We start from the raw sequence: 8,393 nt of genomic DNA, 5'->3' as shown, positions 1-8,393 counted from the left end.
GGATTTACATTGTATTAGGTATTATACATAATCTGGAGATGATTTAAAGTATATGGGAGGATGTGTGTAGGTTATATGCAAATACTACCCCATTTTATATAAGGTCTCTGATCATTTATGGATTTTGGTATCCTCAGGGGTCCTGGAACAAATTCCCAGAGGAACTGAGTGTTTTATTCATGGCATCTAGCTAGGTTTTTCTTTTTATTTCAATTTGTATGTTTTAACTGGTAGTTTTAATACATATACATTTTGATTTTTGATGTATTTGAACTTATTTCAACATCATTTTTGTTTATGTTTACCTTGCTTTTTCGGAGCCACTTTTTCACCCTTTTGGAGGTATTTTTTAAAAAATTAACTTTTGTTCAGAGTTTTAAAACTCCATTTCTCCCTTTATTTGGAATTCGTACGGTATATTTGTACTTTCTAGAAGTTTTCTTGTACCTCTAACTTAACAAAATGTAAACAGTATATTAACCCGTCTTCTAAACAAAATGACTACTCCTCCTCTCAATGCCTACATGCTAGTGTTATTCAAGGTATTAGTTCTGTACATTTTTTTAAACCTCACAAATCAGACATTTTTTCAGACAATGTTTAGTTGACAAGTTTGTTTACCTTTTGATTCACTCACCATTCTATCTTGCACCTCAGACCATTCTTCTAGGATAATTTCTTTGTAAATTTTTTTTAAAAGCTCTCAAAAAGCACTTACTTTATGCCAGGTTTTAAGTTCTTTTTTTAATTTGGATTATGATATTGTTATGGGTTTTTAAAAAATATATTTATTTATTTGGTTGCACTGTGTCTTACTTGCGGCAGACGGGCTCCTTAATTGTGGCACGGGAACTCTTAGTTGCAGCATGCATGTGAGATCTAGTTCCCTGACCAGGGATCAAACCCGGGCCCCCTGCATTGGGAGCGTGGTGTCTTATCCACTGGGCCACGAGGGAAGTCCCTAACTTCTACTTTCTACTAATTCATCTAATCCTCATAAAAATTCCATGAGGTATATACTATTATTGTCAACATTTTATTTATTTTTTTAACATCTTTATTGGAGTATAATTGCTTTACAATGGTGTGTTAGTTTCTGCTTTACAACAAAGTGAATCAGCTATACATATTATTGTCAACATTTTACAAACGAGAAAACTGAAGCACAGAGATGTTAACTCACTTGCCTAATATCCCACAACTAGCAAATGGCAGAACAGGAATTCAAACCAAGCAGACTTTAAATATTCTTAACCTGTTTGAAATACTGCTTCTCATATATCATTTAGGAGTTCCTTTAATGCAGGTCTCTGAGGTAAACTCTCAGTTCTCATTTAACTTAAATGTTTCTTTTTTACTCTTGTTCTTGAACAATAGCTTGGGTGAGTACACACTTCTAGCTCACTTTCAGCACTTGAAAGATATTATTCCATTAACTTTTGGTTTCTATTGATGCTGATGAGAAATCCGTTGTCATTTTAATTGTTCTGATCTGTCCTTTCTCTTTGGCTGCTTTTATGATCTTTTGCTGTGAGTTCTTCAGTTTCTTTACTATGTGTCATTATGCATTTCTTTTTATTTACCCTGCTTTGGTTATGTTGTGATTCTTTTTTTTTTTTAAAGATACTTTTTCTAGTTCTTTTTTAAAAATTTTATTTATTTTATTTATTTATTTTTGGCTGCATTGGGTCTTCATTGCTGCACAGGGGCTTTCTCTAGTTGCGCCACTTCGTTGTGGAGCACGGGCTCTAGGCGTGTGGCCTTCAGTAGTTGTGGCTCGCGGGCTCAGTATTTGTGGCACATGGGCTTAGTTGCTCAGTGGCATGTGGGATCTTCCCGGACCAGGGATCGAACCCGTGTCCTCTGCATTGGCGGGTGGATTCTTAATGACTGCGCCACCAGGGAAGTCCGGTTATGTTGTGATTCTTAAAACTGCAGGTACCTGTTTTTCATCCTTTCTGCAAAAGTCATAGTACTATTTCTTTAAATATCGCATCTCATTTAGAACATTTGTAACCAGTGGGAGGTAAGGGGCAGGGACTGACTGACTGACAAGAGGCATGAGGGAACTTTCTGGGGTGATGGATATGTTCTATTTTTTGATAGGAGTTTGTGTTATATCCATATATGCACTTGTAAAAACTCACTGAATGATGCATTTAAGATTTGTGCATTTTACTATATGTAAATTTTACCTAGGTGGGAAAAAAGAACTATAAAACAGTATTGAACACTAGTTAATGGAAACGTCTCGAAATCTTTAGAGGTGAGGTCTACAACTTACTCTAAAATACATCAAAAAAAGAGAATGCATTGATGGATGGGTAAAAGAATGGACAGATAAGTGATATAGCAAATGTAACAAAATGTTAATTCTAGAATTTAGTTGGTGGATAAGAGTGTTCACAATTCTTTCAACTTTTCTGTATGTTTAAAATGTTTTATAAAATGTTGGGGGAGAATATTGCTTCTCCTTTATTCTATTCTGTCCTTCTGAGATTACAATTAGTTATATGACAGGCTCTCTCATCCTAGTGTCCATCTCTTAATTATCTCTTTCATATTTTTAGTTCCTTGCCTCTCTGTAGTATACCCTAGATAGTTTCTTCAGATAAATCTTCTCATTTATTAACTTTCTTTTCATTTGCATCTCATTTTTTCTTTAATCTTTGCACTGAGTTTTGTCATTACAACAATGACATTTCTCATGTGTAGAAAGTCTACCCTCTCCCACCTGCCTCCCCCTCTGCCTGTTCATTAGGCCTTGCTCATCTTTTGTCATTACATCCTTTATTTTTAACATTTGGAGTATAGTTATTCTATACGCTATCACCTGCACTACTATGGTCCTTGGAGTTCTGTATCTGTTGAATATTATTTCTGCAGATACTCGCGGAAGTTTGGCTTCTTGGTGCTTGTAGTTCTTTGACTGTGAGCTCATTGCCTGACCTTAATCTTGGGAGTCCTCTTGACCTAAATTGGGGATGTTTCCTTCCAGAAAAGTTTTGCTTCTGTTTCTGCTCATAGCCGGGGAGCAACACAGACTTAAAATTAATTCAGCTCCCATAGGGAGTCTTGTTTCAGGGAGGGAGTCCCATGCACGGCTTTCCACTTGGCAACTGGTCCAGGGCTGTGCATCAAGATTGCGGCTGTTGACAGGACTTATCCTGATATGTCCTCCTATCTGCTTGCTCATCAGCCTGGGCTAAGGGTTTGTGCCTTATAGAGCATATCTCATGTAGATGATACCCATTCTGCCAGAGCAGGACCCCTCAAAGAGCCTTACCAGCCATGCTTCTGGAAGAAAATATTCGATATTCTTTATTTGTAAAGGAAGTATCCTATTCCTAATTTACCAAAGATTTTAAAATTAAAACTGGATGTTAAATTTTGTATCAAATGCCTTTTCCGTATCTGTAGAGATGATGACAGATAAGATTTTTCTCCTTTAAGCAATTTATTAAGAATTCTTTTCTCTCCTAGATTCATTGCCTGCTCTAAAACGGGAACTGTGCTCTTTGAGTATTTTTCCTTTGCCAGATGGCACAATGTTATGTCAGTAGAAGGCGCTGGAAGGACTTTTCCTTCTTAGTTCTTGCTTGCTTTCTTGCCTGACACTTGACACACACATAGCTTCTCTCGCACCCCCCGTCCTGCAGTGCTTTGCCTTTCCCTGGCTGCTGCACTACAGATAGCTCCTTACTGCCTGGCTCCTACAGTGAAGGGGCTTCCCCAGCACCAGGCTCCTGCATTCCGGGCAATTTCCCCAGCACCCAGCAGCTTCCCCAGATCCACCTTCAGACTTCCGGAGCAGAGTGGCTCCCACAAGACACCGACCCATGAACAGCTTTCTCTGGTACCCTAGAGGGTAAACTTTCAGTATATTCCAGAAGATGGATTTCTAGCATGCTTCACTGGCACACAACCAAAGCAAATTCCCCGCCACTCAGTAAGCCATGGCCTTGCCCTCTCTAACGAGGTCTAGATCTCAGGCTGCAGCTGGGGGCAGGGCCCGGGGTACCTTGGGGAATCTATCTCAGCCCTAGGGGTAGTAATTACTTCTTATATCTGATATTCCTATATTTACAGTTCTCTTCACTTTCTACTAGCTAACCCCTTGTTGCCCCAATCCCATCATAGTTAATAATTCTCTATATTAAACTTTGCATGGTCGGATCACTGTGGTTTCTATTTTCTGATTGACCTTGGCTGATACTTTCAGTCATTTCTAAATTTACTGAGAATTTTCAAAACTATCTCCCAGTTTTTGGTCTATGTTGGTGAATGTTCCATATGCATTTTGAAATAAATGTGTGCTCTGCCACTGTTTGATGTAGTGCTCGCTCTGCGAATATCAAGTAGGTCAAGTTGGTTGATAAAATTCTTCGAGTCCTCTATATCGTTGCTGATTTTTTTTTTTTTTTTTTTTTTTTGCGGTACGCGGGCCTCTCACTGTTGTGGCCTCTCCCGTTGCGGAGCACAGGCTCTGGACGCGCAGGCCCAGCGGCCATGGCTCACGGGCCCAGCCGCTCCACGGCATGTGGGATCTTCCCGGACCGGGGCACGAACCCGTGTCCCCTGCATCGGCAGACGGACTCTCAACCACTGCGCCACCAGGGAAGCCCAGAGCACTTCATATTTATTGTTCCCCAGGAAACTGAAACTCTTCTCTTTTTTTCTGTGTGCTATAATTTGAATAGCTTCTATTGCTGCTTACAAGTTCAGCAATTATTTTAAAAATAGGTCTTTACTGGAGTATAATTGCTTCACCATACCATGTTAGTTTCTGTTGCACAGCAAAGCGAATCAGCCATCTGCATACACATATCCCCATATCCCTTCCCTCTAGGTCATGGCAAAGCACAGAGCTGATCTCCCTGTGCTATGCGGCTGCTTCCCAGCAGCCAACTATTTTACATCCAGTAGTGTATGTATGCTGATGCTACTCTCACTTTGCCCCAGCTTCGCCCTTTCACCTCATGTCATCAAGTCCACTCTCTATGTCTACTTCTTTATTCCTGCCCTGCAACTAGGTTCATTAGTACCTTTTTTTTTTCTTAGATTCCATATATATGTGTTAGCATACGGTATTTGTTTTTCTCTTTCTGACTTACTTCACTCTGTATGACGGACTCTAGGTCCATCCACCTCACTACAAATGACTCAATTTCGTTTCGTTTTATGGCTAATATTCCATTGTATATATGTGCCACATCTTCTTTATCCATTCATCTGTCGATGGACACTTAGGTTGCTTCCATGTTCTGGCTATTGTAAATAGAGCTGCAATGAACATTGTGGTACATGACTCTTATTATTTTTTAAAATTTATTTTATTTATTTTTGGCTGCATTGGGTCTTCTTTGCTGCGCATGGGCTTTCTCTAGTTGCGGTGAGCAGGGGCTACTCTTCGTTGCAGTGCGTGGCCTTCTCATTGGAGTGGCTTCTCTTGTTGCGGAGCATGGGTTCTAGGCATGCAGGCTTCAGTAGTTGTGGCATGCAGGCTCAGTAGTTGTGGCTAACGGGCTCTAGAGCACAGGCTCAGTAGTTGTGGCGCATGGGCTTAGCTGCTCTGCGGCATGTGGGATCTTCCCGGACCAGGACTCGAACCCAAGTCCCCTGCACTGGCAGACGGATTCTTAACCACTGCGCCACCAGGGAAGTCCCTACATGTCTCTTTGTGAATTATGGTTTTCTCAGGGTATACGCCCAGTAGTGGGATTGCTGGGTCATATGGTAGTTCTATTTTTAGTTTTTTAAGGAACCTCCTTACCGTTTTCCATAGTGGTTGTATCAATTTACATTCCCACCAACAGTGTAGGAGGGTTCCCTTTTCACCACATGCTTTCCAGCATTTACTGTTTCTAGCTTTTTTGATAATGGCCATTCTAATCAGAGTGAGGTGATACCTCATTGTAGTTTTGATTTGCATTTCTAATAATTAGTGATGTTGAGCATCTTTCCATGTGCCTCTTGGCCATCTGTATGTCTTCCTTGGTGAAATGTCTATTTAGGTCTTCCACCCATTTTTTAACTGGATTGTTTGTTTCTTTGATATTGAGCTCCATGACCTGTTTGTATATTTTGGAGATTAATCCTTTGTCTGTTGTTTCATTTGCAAATATTTTCCCCCATTCTGAGGGTTGTCTTTTTGTCTTGTTTATGGTTTCTTTTGCTGTGCAAAAGCTTTTAAGTTTAATTAAGTCCCATTTGTTTATTTTTGTTTTTATTTCTGTTACTCTAGAATCTGGGTCAAAAAAGATCTTGCTGTGGTTTATGTCAAGGAGTGATTTTCCTATGTTTTCCTCTAAAAGTTTTACAGTGTCTGGTCTTACATTTAAGTCTTTAATCCATTTGGAGTTTATTGTTGTGTATGGTGTTAGGAAGTGTTATTTCATTCTTTTACATGTAGCTGTCTAGTTTTCCCAGCACCACTTATTGAAGAGGCTGACTTTTCTACATTGTATGTTCTTGCCTCCTTTGTCTTAAATTAGGTGCCCATATGTTCGTGGGTTTATCTCTGGATATTCTATCCTGTACCACTGACCTATATGTCTGTTTTTGTGTCAGTACCACACTGTCTTGATTACTGTAGCTTTGTGGTATAGTTTGAAGTCAGGGAGCCTGATTCCCCCAACTCAGTTTTTCCTTCTCAAGATTGCTTTGGCTATTCGGGATGTTTTGTGTTTCCATACAAATTGTAAAATTTTTTGTTCTAATTCTGTGAGGAATGCCATTAGTAGTTTGATAGGGATTGCACTGAATCTGTAGATTGCTTTGGGTAGTACAGTCATTTCCACAATATTGCTTCTTCCAATCCAAGAACATGGTATATTTCTCCATTTGTTTATGTCATCTTTGATTTCTTTCATCAGTGTTTTATAGTTTTTGAGTACAAGTCTTTTGCCTCCTTAGGCAGGTTATTCCTAGGTATTTTATTCTTTTTGCTGCTATGGTAAATGGGAGTGTTTCCTTAATTTCTCTTTCTGATTTTTCATTGTTGGTGTATAGGAATGCCACAGATTTCTGTGCATTATGTATCCTGAAACCTTGCCAAATTCATTGATTAGTTCTAGTAGTTTTCTCTCTCCTGATCTCCCCAGCCTCAGGGGCACTGATCTTGTCTGGCTTCCACTTCTCCTCTCCCCTCAGCCCCCCTACGTCCTATCAGTTCACTCTGGGGTTCCTCCCGTCTCCTTGGGCATCAGAGTGCCCCAACAGCGGCTGGCAGGTGCCCTAGTTGCGGGGAGATGATAACTCCACATCTTCCCACACCGCCATCTTGACTCACTCTCCCACCAATCTTCTACAGTGTCCAATTTGCTGTTAAGCTTCTACATTGATTTTTAAATTTTTCAGATACTGTATTTTTCATCTCCAGAAGTTGCATTTCCTTCATTTACATATCTTCCATTTTTATCATATGTTCACATTTACTTGTCAGCCCTTTTTAAAGGTCCTATTGCTAATTCTGTGATCTCTGTCATCTCTGGTCTGTTAACTGATTTTTCTCCCAGCTATGGATCAAATTTTGCTGAAGTTTCACGTATCTAGTAATTTTTTATTGTATATTGGTTATTGTGAACATTATATTGCTGACTGTCTTAATTTTGTGTGTGTGTGTTTAAGTATTGAGTCTTGTTTTGGCAGGAAATTAAGTTATTGTGGATCAGCTTTACCCTTTCAAGGCTTGTTTTTAAACGTTGTTAGGTTAAACCTACGGTAGCTTTTAATCTAGGGCTAGGGTAGCCCTATTACTAAAGGCATAAGCCTTCAGTTGTCTCTACTGAATTCCTCAGATGTTCATTGAGGTCTTTACTCCAGCAACTCCCGGGTAATTGTTCTTTCCTTGGTAGTTGATCTTTGCTTGGCCTTGTGGAGTATTATTCTACACATGCTCAGATTAGCAGTCAGCCAAAGACTCAAGATTTCTGTAAATCTTCTTGGAGTAAATTCCTTCTTCTCTGGTATCCTGTCAAGCAAATTCCACAAATTGCATCTTTTTGCTAACCACCGTATCCTTAGTGACATGTACAGGGCCTGCCTGTTATGTGGTAGGTGCTCAATAAAATATTTTTATGAATACGTGGACTTATACATAGTATTCGCTCATATTTAAAATTCCCTTTGTATCTGAATATATCTCCTTTTAAATTTCTAACATCATCTCTCCTGTTTAAAAATCTTTGCTATTTTTATTTTGCCATATTTATTTTACTGATCATTTCAAACAACCAGCTCTTTCCTTTTTTGATCTGTATTTCTGGATTCTAATTCATTGCCTTATTATTTTACCTGCTTTTCCTTAAAACTTTATGTGTTTTTCTCATTTAAGGTAAGGGGTAGTATAGTGTAGTGGTTCAAAGACTGGGTTTGATTATTGACTTTATCAC

Source organism: Delphinapterus leucas, chromosome 5 (assembly GCF_059928025.1).
Source record: "Delphinapterus leucas isolate spDelLeu-1000000601 "Yukka" chromosome 5, BTC_Dleu_Yukka2, whole genome shotgun sequence".
Taxonomy (NCBI): Eukaryota; Metazoa; Chordata; class Mammalia; order Artiodactyla; family Monodontidae; genus Delphinapterus; species Delphinapterus leucas.
The sequence above is the reverse complement of the archived record's forward strand: the minus strand, read 5'-3'. Positions refer to the sequence as shown.